At 37.0% G+C, this 17,638-nt stretch overlaps 1 protein-coding gene across 1 annotated transcript in view; it reads left to right on the top strand.

The window, feature by feature from the left end:
* The first annotated feature begins 10,408 nt into the window (after positions 1-10,408).
* Positions 10,409-17,638, top strand: part of LOC129775498 (putative tyramine receptor 2) — a 62,449-nt gene continuing 55,219 nt past the window's right edge. Inside the window, exon 1 of the mRNA XM_055780306.1 lies at positions 10,409-11,568. The gene's annotated coding sequence lies outside the window, so the exon portion shown is untranslated. The remainder of the gene's footprint in view (positions 11,569-17,638) is intronic.

The following is a 17,638-nucleotide window of genomic DNA, read 5'->3' as shown; positions in this document are numbered from 1 at the left end:
ATTAGTATGTTTCTCACAGTAATACCATTCATTTTTTTCAAAATTTGGATTTCTCACCTAATTTTCTTCGGAATATTTTCATGATGTACTTTATTTCATTAGTCAAAAATTTTCATTTGATACCTTGTTCATAATGAAGTGCGTTCTCCAAGTCAAGTCATTTAACCGGTAGCCGTGCTCCTGATCTTCATATCCCTCTTACCCGATCTATAAACATTTACGTAGTCGCGGCAATACATACACACACACTCTTTACAGATACACGGGCCGAAGGTTGTGCAGCCCACTGATCATTCACCAAGAGTTGAGGATTGTACCGCTCATGGCAACTCTACACGAGCTGATGATTGTGCCGGCTAGTGACCATTCTATGGATTCCTCGTGTCGAAAAAGAGAAAGTACCACGCTAGATATGGGGTACAGACCTGGGGGGCGTTTCTGATTAATGGTCAACTGCATCCCAATAAGAAGTATCCTGTGTCGGGCCCCCGTACAGATCCAATGCTCTGCCATATCTGCAACATCCCAATTATGAGAACACTTGTAATACTAACCTCGAGGCAACCGCGAGTAATCGGTTACATATTACTAACATAGATGATAAGTAAAATTGTCAAAATATTGAACTCCAGGCTCCGTCAGGCTAACGCCCTGTAAGCCTTGATAAAAATATATATTTTGGAAAAAACAGATCATGGAATGCGCAGTTTTATATTGACGGTAGAGATAAATGTTTGTTCCTAATTTCAAATCAGTCAGTCAACTGGAACGGGGTCAAATTTCTATTAATGTGGGACAACCCTACAAACATTTAAACATGCATAGAAACAAGTCAAGCTGAATGAAACCATATAAAAAAGTAATTGGTTTATTGGGGGCTGCGGCCTACTACTGTATTCTATTAGTCAAGCCCTTCCATTTGATACCCATATTCATAGGATTTTGAAAAAAAATATATATATTACACCATCTTGTTAGGGCAGCCATTTTGGATTTGAATTTTTCATAATTAACTGTTTTCTACTTGATACCCATATTGATGCGGTTCTGACGAAATATGTAATCCGCCATTTTATAACGGCCGCCATCATGGATTTTCAAGATCATGAAATATGCAGTTTTAGAATGACAGTAGAGATAGAGATGTGTTCCAAATCAATCGGTTAACAGGAAGGGGGTTAAATTTCTATTAATGTTAAACAAAATTACAAAATTAAAAATTTACAAAACTACAAGGTACAAAGTCACAAACGTACATACAAACGGGTCAAGCTAAATAACACCGTTTAAAAACATTGAATTTCAAGTTCATTTAAAAAGACTTTTTACGGGTAATTTTTTGGAAACAAAAAACCTTACAATTTTCTCATTTTTTTTGATGAACTAGAAGATGATTTAGCACTAAAGAAAACTAGCAGATTCACCCCAAACGATTTATTGGTTTATTTTTCTTTCAATCACCCCACCCCCCAATTCAGGGAGTTCAGGTTCATAAAACATCTTTTAATTGTATATTGCATCATTCAAAGTTTTAGTTTTTTTTCAATTTTCAATAGCTGTTCCTGATAGGTACTGTTAGCTGTGTGCTTTCCGGATGTGATTTCGCACCATATTATCACTTCAATAGAACAATTACATGAAAACACACGAACCGATTAAGCACACTGCACTATGGTCCAGGAGGTGCATTTAAGTGGAAATTAGTATCTAGAGCTCGACGGTGATTTACTAGACAAAAACTGTCTTCGACAAAGTTGTTACATATAATAGAGCGCTCATTTTTATGTTATCAAAAATAGGGTGACCAAAATTTACGATGAAATAAAAAATCTAACTTTCTTATCTTTATAGATAGAGGTAAACATAGTTCGACAATATTGTAGCTCTGGTTATTTTAAGTAACTTTGTGGAACAATATTTCTTTCTATCTCTTCAAATAACCGATATAACGCTTTTTCTCTAGGTTGAGTTAAGGTTACCATGAAAAAAAAAGGTTTTTTTGCTCTAACTTTTATATGTAAAATTCTACATCAAAACTGTCTTTGAATGATCTTTAGAGCTTTCCAATCCACGCATTTTACGGTGCATAACTTGTATGTATTTTAATTCTACTCAAAGTTATTGATGTTTTTTCCCCGAAAACACGACTTTTTCATTTGCTTGTCGTTCTTTTTGTGGCAAACATAATAAAAAATTATTGATAGCATTTTAAAGAGCACATACTCTACATAAGGTGAAACTTTCAAAAGATTGTTATTTTTTGTATTTGAGTAAATTAAATTTGAAATTATGAGTTTTTGCATATAAATGAACAAGTTGCAATTTTTAAATGCATATAGTAAGCGTAGACTTTAAAGCAGCATCACTTCAGTTCAGTCTTATAGCCACTCAACATGGAGGTTCAAAGAAGACACATTGTTGATTTCCTTTTTCGGTGGACGAAATATAGAAGACGTTATACAATTATTAGGAGAAAAATTTCTGACTATTTTCTTTGTCTACAATAAAATATATTTATTGTATAAAAAGAAAAGCGGGGACCGACAAATTATCAAATGCTTCCTGAATAGAAACCGTATGAAGAACAACTCGGGGCTCGACGTGTTATTTTTTAGTAATATATTGACATATTTTACTGGCGATGAGTTGATTGATGACATTATTTTACCAAACTTTTGTTGTTCCTTTGGCTCAGCATTTGGCATTTCAGGCACTTTCTGGCACTCAAAACACATATATCTTTTTATTATATATATATATATATATATATATATATATATATATATATATATATATATATATATATATATATATATATATATATATATATATCATTTTTCTCGTAATAATTGTATAACGTCTTCTATATTTCGTCCACCGAAAACAAAACCAAAAATGTGTCTTCTTTGAACCTCCATGTTGAGTGGCTATAAGACTGAACTGAAGTGATGCTGCTTTAAAGTTTACGCTTACTATATGCATTTCAAAATTGCAACTTGTTCATTTATATGCAAAAACTCATAATTTCAAATTTAATTTACTCAAATACAAAAAATAACACTCTTTTGGAAGTTACACCTTATGTAGAATGAAATGTGCTCTTTAAAATGCCATCAATAATTTTATAATATGTTTGCCCCAAAAAGAACGACTAGCAAATGAAAAGGTCGTGTTTTCGGGGAAAAAACATCAATAACTTTGAGTAGAATTAAGATACATACAAGTTATGCAACGTAAAATGCGTGGATTGGAAAGCTCTAAAAGTCATTCGAAGACAGTTTTGATGTACAATTTTACATATAAAAGTTAGAGCAAAAAAACTTTCTTTTTCATGGTAACCCTAACTCAACATAGAGAAAAAGCGCTATATCGGTTATTTGAAGAGATAGAAAGAAATATTGTTCCACAAAGTTACTTAAAATAACCAGGGCTACAATATTGTCGAACTATGTTTACCTCTATCTATAAAGATAAGAAAGTTAGATTTTTCATTTCATCGACAATTTTGTTCACCCTATTTTTGATAACATAAAAATGAGCGCTCTATTATATGTAACAACTTTGTCGAAGACAGTTTTTGTCTAGAGAATCACTGTCGAGCTCTAGATGCTAATTTCCACTTAAATGCACCTCCTGGACCATAGTGCACTGGTAAACCCAGAAATAATATTTAGCTCATGTTTTGGCATCCCGATTTATTACTTTGAAGGAGCCGCAAAATATCAGAAAATGTGATAGTCTCAAAAAGTGGTACACCCAGGTCTTTTTAAGCGGTTTTTACGAGGTTTTTTAACGCGGTTTTTTTACGAGACTTTTCTACGCGGATTTACCAATTAACGCGGTTTGTTTTTACGCGGAGTTTCCAATTAGCGCGGTTTTTTTACGCGGATTTTCCAATTAACGCGGAATTTTTACGCGGATTCTCCAATTAACGCAGATTTTGTACGCGTTTTTTTTACGAGGTACGTATCCCCCGCGTAAAAAAACATGGGTGTATAGCATTTGTGTAATATGTATACTATAGCGATATAAGAGCAATATGAGCGAGCGAAACAAGAGACACAGACTTTTCGCATACACACGGGCCAGACCGCGAAGGATATGAGTAGATTTACGTTTATGCTCTCCTTTTTACTCTTAGTAATCACTTTTCAACATCATTCCCATTTATGCAATAGCACCAGTAGCTATGTGGATAGCGTGGTCGTGTAAAACAGCCATGTATTCCAACCGGCCTTGGTTCGATCGCCGTGGACATTGTTGACTTTTTTTTGGGTACAATCAAAAGCTGACGTTCAGTCTGAGAGAAAGAGATGTCTGCTCCCATACATACAAAGCTTTTGAAAAAGGTGCTTTTGTTTGTCCATGACGGAATGTTTTCGCCAACGCTAGTTTTGTTGTAGCATTTCATCTATTTAAGCTACCTCTCATACTTCCCATACATCAGGATCGAAACGCTTACATTACAACACCTCTCGTTGATTCAAGCAAACAATTCTTCAGCGTTTCCTTTGCGATGGATTCATATTTTAAACGTCAACTCTGCTCCACAAACCCAAAAGCCCAAAAGAAAAATCCACGCTCAAACTAGGTAGGGAGCAGGCAACGAATAATGGCAGTCAGCAAATGGTGATATTTTTCAATGCTTCCAATGAGTAAAAACACAACAATATATAAACGTGGGGGTCTCGACAGTCGGGGGTCGGGAAATGAGATGTCACCAGCGTGCGCCTCGAGAATGGAAGATTGTTTTCCCCCAAGCGTCTAGGGAGCCGCCAAATTTCGGAGGTTATTCCGCGCGTAATTAATCATATACTTGCGTAGGATTTGGGAATTCAAATGCCGCTGGGGAATCGGATTAAAATGAGTTCCAGAGGTGTAACGTTGAAAGCGGGAAAATGGTAAACGTTGACTTTTTAACAATCGAGTTCAACGGATGCTTACATCCCAGGTATACTTTCTGAAGGCGAATTACTAATTTTGTCGTTTCGATATTTTTACATCTTTACATTTTCTATTTTATATTAGGCTGTCAAAAAAGTCCGGCGGTATTTCCGCGAGGTGTCGTTGTAAGTGCGTAGTTCTAGTTGTATTCATTGTATCGAGTCATACTATAGCTTGTTGGAAAGGTATTTTTGCGCGCTATAATATAGTCCTTGACAGTGTTTTGTTTGGTTAAGTCGTTCGTGAGTTATAGTGTCGCAAATATGGAGCAAAATAAAGAGAAAATCCGACATATTTTACAGTACTACTATGACAAAGGCAAAAATGCATCTCAAGCTGCCAATAAAATTTGTGCAGTTTATGGACCCGATACAGTTTCCATTTCCACCGCACAACGATGGTTTCAACGTTTTCGTTCTGGTGTAGAGGTCGTCGAAGATGCGCCACGCTCCGGAAGGCCTGTCGTCGAAAATTGCGACAAAATCGCTGAATTAGCCGAGAAAGACCGGCATAGTAGCAGCCGTAGCATCGGCCAAGAGCTGGGGATAAGTCATCAAACCGTTATTAACCATTTGAAGAAGCTTGGATTCACAAAGAATCTCGATGTATGGGTGCCACACACGTTGAAGGTAGCACTCATGAAGAAGAGGCCATCTTTGATAAACAGAGGCCGCATTGTCTTCCATCAGGACAACCAGGCCACACACTTCTTTGGTGACACGCCAGAAGCTCCGGGAGCTCGGAGGTTCTTTTGCATCCGCCGTATAGTCCGGACCTTGCACCAAGTGACTACCACCTGTTTTTGTCCATGGCGAACGAGCTAGGTCGTCTGAAGTTAGCCACAAAAGAGGGCTGTGAAAATTGGCTATCCGAGTTTTTTGCCAATAAGGAAGCGAGCTTCTATAACAGGGGTATTATGAAGTTGGCATCTCGTTGGGAACAAGTCATCGAACAAAACGGTGCATATTTGACTTAAAACAGATGATTGTAACTAATTTTATGAACATATGAAAATTCAAAAAAAAATACCGCAGGACTGTTTTTGACAGCCTAATATTATGAATTGTCTTACTGTGTGCGTGATGCTCCACAGTCAAAGTGAAACATTGATTTATTATTTAATTATTTTTATTTTGTAGTAAAAACGTGAAAGTAAAAGTTTTAATTAATTATTTTTGTTAATTTGTCGAATATAACTGAGCTTTCTGTGCAAACCACTTTTTTATTGAAGCACGCCCCACCGAGTATAAGTTTGAAAGTGGATACCGCGCATTTGTGGCGAGCGGAGCACAACTGTCAACGAGTGGGAGAAAGTTTTCCCCAACAAATTGGTTGATTTGCAAAATTTTGCGCCAGTCTGGTGGATAATGCGGCGAGACTTTATGGCTCATTAACGATCGTCACACTTATTCGTGCTTGGAAGTTTTATATATTGCGTAAAATATACTTGTATTATGTACGTATATATCAAATCTGTATACTTTTATAGACTTTGGAAACTTAGACAAAAGGTTCAAAAATTTGTGACTTGAGAAAAGCGTGTTTGACACTTTGCTTGTTGTAAGGACTGGCCCTCATCATCTGACTTGTATTATCGCTAGCACAATTAATTTCATTAAAAAAGGAAGACGCAAGAGCAAGACGAGTTATCTAAAAGATTATTTATTTATTTTTTTCTCATCATTGGAATCAGTTTTTTTTTCCCCTGTTGGATGTGAACCACTGCGTCCATTATTCTGAACTATTGTGGTATATCCCATTTTTTTTGTACTCCGCTTCAAGCTTACCTACTACTTATTGATGAAGAAGTAGACTGAATGCTATAGCGAGATAGGTGCCAATCAGGAATACTCTGTTTGATAAATTTTTTATAATCAGATAATCAGTTTAGCAAACACAAAAAAAACGAGGTTTGAGCAAGACGTTATCTAAAAGAGTTATCTAAAAGATAATTTATTTATTTTTTCAACATTGAAATCAGTTTAGCAAACACAAAAAACGCACTCATTTTATGCACAGATATAAGTTCGAAAAAATTGCAATTTCCAAAGACAAGCCAATACTCAGTCATGTCCGCCACTGATCCGATACGGTCCCGACGAGGCCCTTGTAGCCAAAGGGTCCACCAGAGCACAAGTCCAACCGCCAGCCTTGTTTTGGATTGACAATGAATATCCTCATTCAGAGAAATCGAGAAAATTTCCTAGACCGGCACATAAAAATCATTCAATTTAATATCCTTTATATCTGTGGCACGCGCGCGACGCTCAAACTTTTGTAGACAACTTTTATTTTTTTTTTCAACTAATACAACTATAAAAACAACAAAATAAAAATAAAAATAGTCCATCATCAGCAGATCATTACATACATGATAGAGATCAATAAAAAATAAAAAAAAAAAGATAATCTAAAAAATTTAAATTATCTTTTTAATATAATCCTTTCAAAAAACTTCGTCAGGTTAATTGAAAATATTAAAACAAACTACAAAAAATTGTCCACATTAATTATCCGTTCGTCAATAAAAATCTTCGTCATAAAATTTAAAAAAAAAATCGTTCGACTATTAATAAAACACAGCTTTCACGTGTGAAATACAGTGCCTCTTAAATTCTGTAAGTGTTGTTCCATACTTCTTGGCAATTTTCTTGATGACATTGTCAATGTGAGTATTGAACTTGAGTTTGTCATCGATAACCACGCCAAAATATTTAATCTCCCGAACGCGATCAATAGTCTCGTCATCAATTACATTAGAACGATTTCGCGAGAATACCATAAATTTAGTTTTATTTATATTCAACTTCAATTGCTTATACTTCAACCATCTACTTGAAGAACGCAAATCTTCATTCAAATGTAATTCAAATCTCCTGATTCAAATCATTAGCTGCAATGAATAACACAGTATCATCTGCAAAAAGGTTAATATCACAAAACCGTAAAACTCGTCGCATGTCGTTGATGTACATAATAAATAGAAGGGGTCCTAATACACTTCCCTGAGGTACCTGAGGTAAGATTATTCTCTACGGGACTGGAAATTGAATCATTAAAAATAGTCCGTTGAGTTCTGTCATACAAATAACTTTCAAACCATTTATATGCAGTACTCGTAATTCCAAAGCGCTTATCGTATTCAACAATACGGGCCTAGAAATTGTCTCGAAAGCGCGTTTCAGATCCAAGAAAACAGCAATGATGGTATCTTTACATTCTAATTTCTCTTTCCATTGTGCTAACACCAAGTTCAATGCGGTTTCACAGGAATGTTCTTCCCGATATCCCGATTGTTCTGGTTATCACAGAAGTCAATTTGAGAAAAAAGATTGTGTTGAGAGGATGAAATTATTGCAAGGGTGAAAAATAACAATAAGCATCAGACAGCTTTATGACGATGAATTGCCGTGATAAAAAAAATATTGATAAAGGGGCATGAATGGGGCCACAACGTAAAGGGTGTGTCACAACAAATTGCATCACGGAAAAAACGCTGTAGAAATTCGCCCAGTAGACCGATCCTTTTGAAAATTTTAAACAGTAAAATAAAAACTATTAAACAACTTTTGGCATTTTCTTTTTATTCATACTTCGAGCCCAAGCCCGTATGCTCGCACCTTCCTCTTTACCCCGTCCATAAGGTTCTGTACAACGTCAGGTTGTAGTTTTTTTTTTTAACAGAAATCCATTTTCTCTTGAAGTCCGCCTCCGATTTGACAACTTTTGGGTTCTTCCGGAGGGCCTGCTTCACAATCGCCCAATATTTCTCTATTGGGCGAAGCTCCGGCGCGTTGGGCGGGTTCATTTCCTTTGGCACGAAGGTGACCCCGTTGGCTTCGTACCACTCCAAAACGTCCTTTGAATAGTGGCACGAAGCGAGATCCGGCCAGAAGATGGTCGGGCCCTCGTGCTGCTTCAATAGTGGTAGTAAGCGCTTCTGTAGGCACTCCTTAAGGTAAACCTGCCCGTTTACCGTGTCGGTCATCACGAAGGGGGCGCTCCGCTTTCCGCAAGAGCAGATCGCTTGCCACACCATGTACTTTTTGGCAAACTTGGATAGTTTCTGCTTGCGAATCTCCTCCGGAACGCTGAATTTGTCCTCTGCGGAGAAGAACAACAGGCCCGGCAGATGACGAAAGTCCGCTTTGACGTAGGTTTCGTCGTCCACTACCAGGCAATGCGGCTTCGTCAGCATTTCGGTGTACAGCTTCCGGGCTCGCGTCTTCCCCACCATGTTTTGCCTTTCGTCGCGGTTAGGAGCCTTCTGAACCTTGTTTGTACGCAGGCCCTCCCGCTGCTTGGTCCGCTGGACGAATGAACTTGACAAATTCAGCTTATTGGCGACATCCCGGACCGAACTTCTCGGATCACGTCTAAACTGCTTAACTACGCGCTTGTGATCTTTTTCACTGACGGAGCATCCATTTTTGCCGTTCTTCACCTTCCGGTCGATGGTTAGGTTCTCGAAGTATCGTTTTAGTACTCTGCTGACCGTGGATTGGACGATTCCCAGCATCTTACCGATGTCCCGATGTGACAACTCCGGATTCTCGAAATGAGTGCGCAGGATTAATTCACGACGCTCTTTTTCGTTCGACGACATTTTTCCAAATTTACGAAAAATTGACAGTGAAGCATGGCCAACGTGATCTATACACTCTTATCTGATTATAAGCGAAAGCAGAAGATATAATTCCTAAAAATTAAATTTCTACAGCGTTTTTTCCGTGATGCAATTTGATGTGACACACCCTTTAATGACGGCGCCACTCATAAATAATATATTTTTGTCGCAACGTCTTCTCGGTTAGGAAGGAAGCGATAAAATGAGAACAAATGAAATTGATGACATCCAGCATGATAATGGGATACATTATTGATGGGGTATATCGTGACAATGGTTACTGTTGATGATTGAATGGTTGAGAGATTTTTCGATAACTCGGGTGCAGAAGATTATTGTACATATTGTACATACATTGTACAATTATTGTACAAATTAAAACATCATCTTCCTGACGATATTTTCTTCAAATTTAGATATGCCTTTAGCCTTCCAAGACAAGCGTTATCAATGTTGCTATGTTCCCGAAGGATATGTAAGGAAACCCAATTTTTCAACCAAAAAAATTAATGCTGTCACGTTACTCTACTCGTTTATACATTTCATTCGTACCGGAAAAGGGTAAGATCAGTTCTTCTTTCATATTCATTTCCATAGCTTTTGCTGGCCGTCCTTTTTAGCTATAGCACTCAGAGCTGATATTCATTCTACATTCCAAACATCAACAACGAAAACAGCGCAGAATCGACTCGATGTCGCTCGGCACGTGGTGTGGACACAGTATCACTCAGTGTGATGTGAGTGTCCTTGTCGGGCGTTCTCTATCGGTAAACATTGGATCACTCAAAATGTCTCGTTTACTCGCGGTTTCATTCGGTTTTCCGTCCTCATCCGAAATGATTCGCAGGAAGAGTAAAATCTCTGCAAAGGCCAACACTGGCAGTCGGATCGACCGTCAGTCGATTTTGGCGTGTTATCGCGGGCGTACGGAAAACCATCGGAGTCTCCGCAAAACCGTAATTCCGCGGGATCATCATTGTGATCCTTGGACGGAAATTGGGGGAATTAGCCGCTACGGTTTATTACAAAATTTGGTGTTTGAATAATTGGGTGGGAAAAAATCGTTTATATAAACGTGAGGAATGCCGTCTTCTTAGTATACTAGGAAATGGGGATTTTCCCACGCCGCCAGTCCATGGCATTCAGCGGTGTTAAGAAATCATTGAAACGGCGGAATAATTTATTAGTTTGGAAGTGATGAGAATGGATAGTGTTAGAAATGCCGGGAATGTCAGCTTGGAGAAATATTGCAAGGAGTTGTCTCACCCTCCGGATGCTTTTTTATTGCTTCTGATTAAAGTATTGTGGAAAAAAATTATGTGAACGATGATGAAGTGCATTTACAAGGAAAGTTGTGTCCAACGCAACGCACAAGTAGTACGAATGGGAAACTACATTATGAATATATTAAAACGATGCTACAAGATTTATCATAATAATCTATGTCATGCTTTGTAGATTATAGTCAAAACGCTTGGTACTTTGTCAGTCTCCAAAATAACGGCGCAGACGGAGATGAAGAAAATCGTACACAACCGATCGCAGATGTTGTTGGTGTTTTTCGTTTATCAAACGATGTCACCTGACATCGTTTCTGACATCCGGCACCAGTAGACGTTGGAACATCCATTAATTATACCGTACAAAAAAAATTAACTCAGTGCAAAATATGTCTTGAGACATCCCGTGAGTGATGGAGGAGTGTACGAATGTTATTCACGGTGTAGTGAAGTATTGAATTTAACCAGCTGAACAAACGCACGGAAACAAAATCAATAACAATCGCACACTCACACAGAATGTGCAGCGATTTCTGAATAACACAACAAACGAGTGTTATAGTTATTTTTTTTCATCTTGGCGCGTAAACGGGTTTGCGGTGAGATATTTCTGTGGTCCGGCGAGATCAGACCAAAAACAGGAGTTGGTCACGTCCAGTGGCACCATGCGTCACGGTCAACCTCACGACTTTGCATCACAAGCCAGCAAATTCGAGAGTAAGTGAATGTTGGTATATATATGTTTAGTGTGATTCTGTGTACAAATGGATTATAAATAAAGTCGCATTTTTATTACTTTGTAACGATTTTCGCACGTCGTCGGATCTTCGATTTTGAGATTTGGGTCGATCAAACTGCTGGGCAGTCTCGTTTCGAGGAATCGAACGAGTCGCTGTCGGAGAGAGATAAATATATTTTGTATTCGAATTAAATTGCCGGTTGGTTGGAACGAATTCAAGCCGTATAGCTCAGTTAGCGTCTGGGTGTAAGTATTTTTTAACAATATAAAATGGGCCATGCGTGGAAGAAAGATCTTCAAACAATAGAATGGACCTCCAAAGCTACAACATTATAACTTGATGACAGATGACATCAAGTAATAATAACTGCCGTTGCAAAAACGTGGGATTCTACTTCGAAAAGATATTTTCAATATTTTGTATGTTCTAATACCTGGACTCGTTAATGTAGACTCATTTTGTTGCTACTATTCGTATGACGTGTGTACGTTGGTGGAATTAAATAAAAACTACACATTCGATTTATAGGAATGCTCGGTTCAGGACTAGAACAGTATAATATTTTTAAAATTTATTTGAATGTACATTATTGAATAATGCAATTGCCACCATCGATTCCGCTCAACAAGCTACTGCTGCCCGTAATCGGAAATTATGACTGGTGCGGAGATATTTCAGATGGATACCATTTGAGATAGGTGCGAAAGATTTGAACGGAATTTGAATATTAATACATTAAGGACTGCAAAGAAATCTGTAAGACGTACGCCTGGGACCGCACGTTTTGGGGCAAACTTGAACGCTTCACTTGTTCGGTTTCCACGAATGAGATCGTTTCCTACGGTGTGAGACAAAGGCGAGCCATCGGTAGTCCTTATTAGATTTTTGGCAGACCAAGGATTTAGCCATCATGTGTAGAAAACACGGTTTGTTTCGGTTTACTTTGGTTTCCGTCACAGACGATGGATCAAGTGGTTTTTTTTTCTGTATTGGATTATGAGATCTAGTTTAGTGTTTTGTGTGGGCTTACATGGTTTATAACACGTGTGTCATCTTTTTTATTCCTTGCAACACTTTCGCACTTTTGCGCTGAACAATCCCGTACGTGATTTGTTCTTTAGAAAAAAAAAACATTTGTATATTCGCCCGTCATTAACCTGATCAATGTACTGAATTATTTCATTTTGCAAACGGGAATCTAATTTTAAATATTTTCTATTTTCTTAAGTAATATGTTAAAGATTGGTGGTACACCTTCTTTCTATTCTTCTTTTATTTTATTTTGTTTACCTGAAAATAGTAAAATCTACACTAGAGTAAAATTTATCGATTTCCCTCATCTATCTCTCTCTCTCTCTCTCTCTCTCTCTCTCTATATATATATATATATATATATATATATATATATATATATATATCTATATATAATATTTGTTCAATTTAGGGTCACTGGCACCTGATTTTCATTCGAATCGTGGCAAGTCTTCATTCGTATTAAGTATCCCAAATTTCTCAATGATTTCTTTCACACTTGCCGGTGCAACTTCTACTCGTTTTGGCTATTTGATTATAGGTAATACCCTTCGAAGTACACCAAATGTGCAAAATTTGATTTCTCACTTCGATTTTGATTCGCGCCATCTTCGTTGCTACAATTTAAAAACCAAAAAAGTATATGGGAAACAAAATTTGACAGGTACTTTTCTATTTTGAGAGTTGTACATTTAACTCTTTGTGCTCGTTTGTCTGCTCTCAGCCACTACAACAAGAAACCATACTAATCTTATATTAGGTTGGGGAAAAAGTAATCCATTATTTTTGAGTGAAATTTAAAACTATTTTTAATATGCTTCGGATTGTTCGATTTGGGTTAAATATACGCCGTTTTGTTGGAAAATTTGTTGCTATTCTAAAGATAGTTTCCTAATGTCTCTATCATAGAGGTCTTGGTCCTTATTAGCGAAAAACCATTGCAATAGATTTTTACAATCCCAATTTCTCATCACTCTGGAAATTTTCTAATGCGAGGAATAGGTGATAATCGTTTGGTGGTGGATGCATTAAAACATCCCAATCAAGCTCTCGGAATTTTGTGGCCTTGCGTTGTCCTGATGGAACACAACACCTCTTCTGTTGGCCAATTCTGAACGTTTTTGGCCAATCACTAGCTTCAAACGGTCTATTTGTTAACAGTAGAGACCACAATTTAGGGTGTTGTACTGATAAAAAAAATAAAATTTGTTTTTAATTTAAATAAAAAATTTAGAAAAAAATATTTAAAAAATTTGAAAATAAATTAAATTGCACGTATTTCACTGTTGCAGTATCGGCACCAGAAACTTCAATCACCATTTCAACGGCCTGGATTGCTTTTTTGCATTTATAAAATAAAAAGTGTAAAATGTACCGAATTTTGTCTTTGTTGACCTTCATTGTTAACACCCTGTAACTCACAACTGAATGGAACAAACAAAAAACAACAAACGATTTTGTTTAGTGTGAAAGATCCTTTAAAACGAGAGTTTTAAGAGTAGTAGAGAATTGTTTATAATCAAATGTGTAGCATCTCTACACTCAACCAACAGTCTTCGCAAGCATCAATCATCATTCAGCGTCGGAATCGAAAAAATAATCAATCAGAAAGCAAAAATGCTCAGTTCAATGTTCCACTTTGTGATTTTTCCCAAATCTCGAAACGAAAATAAATCGCTGCTGGTGTTCATTGTTGTGGGATGTCCGACTAGGGACTTCCCACATTTCGAATGACGGATTATTCGCCCAGAGCACTCGTCGCACACGGTTTATCCTCAAACTGTTTCCGAACGAGAACAACAACATAGCAGCCCGAGATAAGTGTTTGGAGAAAGTCAGGATTTGTTTTAGCCTTAGCCTTGTTTGGCTTTTATGTACAGAGATGGGTGCGAGTTTCATGTTTACCCCCATATGTATGTGCGTACATAAATCTGCGAGCCAGGTAGGAGGGAGACGGTGGCGAGAGATTTATCTCGGCCTTCGACACCTACATGTGTTTTTCGGGAACGAAATACGGTGGTGACAAGGGTGCGCTCTTCTGTAGTGATAACAAGTGTGGAAGGATTTTAACTTGAAGTGTAGGAGTTGCTTTATATACATGAATTTAATTCTAAAAAAACGTGGCTCGGATTCGATATTGCTGTAATGTAACTTGAAATTCATGCAAGGGAAAGTGATACTGGAAACTAGTTGGCGTAACATACCAAGTATGGTCATAAGTCCTGTCAGTGAAATTCGTAACTAGAGAACAAATTTAAATAAAAAGCTAAACATTTTACTGAATGTATAAAAGTAAAAAACGAAATTATTCCCACAAAAAAAAATCGAAATTATTAGTATAGTCGTAAACGCTTGGGCTATTCGTCAATCGTTAAACGGATTGTTTCAAATGGAAGTTCGCGGACTGCCGTCTCGATAGAATAGTTCAACGATTGTAAATTTCGATAAGATGGCTCATGACTATACTGGTCATAAATAACAATTAAACTTTTTTTTCGCTTCATTAGCGCCGTCTCAAATTGACGTTTCAATTAGGCGCAAAACTTCAAGCTCAATAAGGTACTGAATACAATTAGGAGCGAAAAGTTTATCGCTTTTATTTTTCTCGCTCTCCCACGAAACAAAAAAAAAGTAACACCATCCGTCGATTATGACATGCTGGGCAGAAGCGAAAAGTTGTAATAATCCTAATCTATTTCTTATAATGAACGTCGATGAAAACCCCCAACTTTTTGGAAAAGCTTTCAAGAAATTGTGTATAATGGATGCTGACCGCTAGGTTTCGATTTGACATCACGTTGTGATGTCAAATTACAGCTTAGTTTTTTTAAGATACACGCGATTAAAAACCGTGATTGGGAAAAAAGTTACAAATTGTCTGATTAAACCTATTTGTTTCCGGCAATAATGAACACCTGCTTTTCCCTACGAAAGTTGATCATTGAATTTGATCATTGAATTTTGTATGTGATGCTAATCCTACCTCTGCACACCCGTGCAGCTTCGGTTCGATTTGAATCAACAAGTAATTGAGATACAAACACGATCTGAATTTAATTTAGTTTCTAGTATTTGCAATCCATGATAGCTATTTGAATCAATTAACTAGATTTACATACTGGCTGATCAAAATTCGTTAACGAATTTGTTGCTTCTGTTTTGTTCACACAGTAATCGATATGATGTGGAAATCACTATGCTGCTAGTATTTGTCTAACTTGGTTCAACTATCATTGCTTATTACTCTCAATGCAAGGGAGAGTTTTCCACTATGCATATTACTGCAACATTATTTACAGTTTTAGACTTCTTCGGAATTATTTTTCATTGGACAACGGTAAACTATTTACTATTCACAATATTTATATCCTGTTCTTTTTAGAGCTCTTTTGTCGAGACTGTGAAAAAATTGAACATTTTTTTTATCTTAACCTTGTTCAGTATGTTTTGCTATTTGTGCGCGATTTGTATCGATTACAGTCACGTGAGAAAAAATGTTTAACTTTAACAATGATATTGGTTCGAGAACATTGTGGATATAAACACATGAACCAATCAACAATGCTGATGATTTATTAACTCAGTACACAATTTTAGATTGCCGATAAACTACTATAAAACAGTATGTTTTGATTTCATACATATTTACTTATAAAAACTGTCAATATACATTCCAGTCTCATCCCTACAACTCTTTATTAGAATCTTTGATTGTTAGAAACAATCATTTTTCATTAGTACTCTGCCGATATTCCGATAATGAATAAAACACATGAAATTCATTCCGAGATATCAGACCGACTTGAGCTATATACCAACCATGAATAGTATGCGCTACTTTTTCACAAGATAATAACAGTATAAAACAATAAATCATTTTTTTCTATGGATAATTTCATGATGAGAGTAAGAAACACTCTTTTTTTTGTTTAAGTATACCAACCGTTTCAAGCATGGCTTCCGCTTTTGAAGATCGGAATATTCGAAAGCGTTCACCGTGGAAATAATAAGTAGTGATAACGGGGTGAAAGACAATAGGGCGATCCTATCGTCTTATGCCTCGAGCAATTGGTGTCAAACAAGAAGCCATTATTAAAATCGCAAAGTTTACGTTGCGGGAGTGAAACAAGATGTAATCTCATTCGCCATTTCGCAGAAGCGTTTGTCGTGGCCAACATTAGCTCTGCGATTGCGATTGTCTCAGATGGACTGTTAGTAGTGACGGATGTGTCGCGATTCTATCCATATTACGTTAGACGCATAAAAATTGTTTTCTGTACGTTACATAGTAATTATTCATTGAATTATCCTCCGTAGTATCGTACGAACTTGTTTCAATGAACGATAACATTTATTTTGTTAACTAATTCTTCTTTCGAATGCAATTCCATCGGAAAACAAATCCCTGCGGCAATCTATCCAACAGACCTGATTCTGTTAATTCCATAGCGTTCTCATGGAAATACAAAACACGAAGTTCGGTCTTTGTTTTCCAACCTCCACCCGGCAGCATGGAAGCATAGAAAACCATTGAAACAATGTCCAAGCAAAAGGAAGCTGGTGAAAAATTTCGCTCTGCACAATCTGTCCATTTGTTGCTACAGTTTCAAGGATGCGAAAAAAGTATACTATGACTGCGGGATGTCCTGTCAGCGCAGGGTGAAATGACAAACGCAGAATAAGATGCACTTTTCTTGAGGAAAGTCCATCCCACGATTTTTTTCCTTTCTCTTCAGTGGATTTGCGTCAGTTTCCTTCGGCATAAAATGAGATTCCTTTACTATAAGATTTACTGCCAGGATTATTTGTTTTGCAATTGCAACGGATGGATTTCCACGTTGTGCTCCAAAATGAAACTTGATTTTCGAGGTAATGTTCGTAAGAAATTCAATTGAACTTTACCCAAGGGAAAGCGAGTTTTAAACCTACGTCAGCTTTTTGTATTAAAAACAATTGAAATATTTGGACATGATTGTATAATGTCCCAAAAGATATTCTTTTGCTGTAGGGTGTAG

This window comes from Toxorhynchites rutilus, chromosome 3, assembly GCF_029784135.1.
Source record: "Toxorhynchites rutilus septentrionalis strain SRP chromosome 3, ASM2978413v1, whole genome shotgun sequence".
NCBI lineage: Eukaryota > Metazoa > Arthropoda > Insecta > Diptera > Culicidae > Toxorhynchites > Toxorhynchites rutilus.
This window is presented reverse-complemented; position numbering and strand designations above follow the sequence as displayed.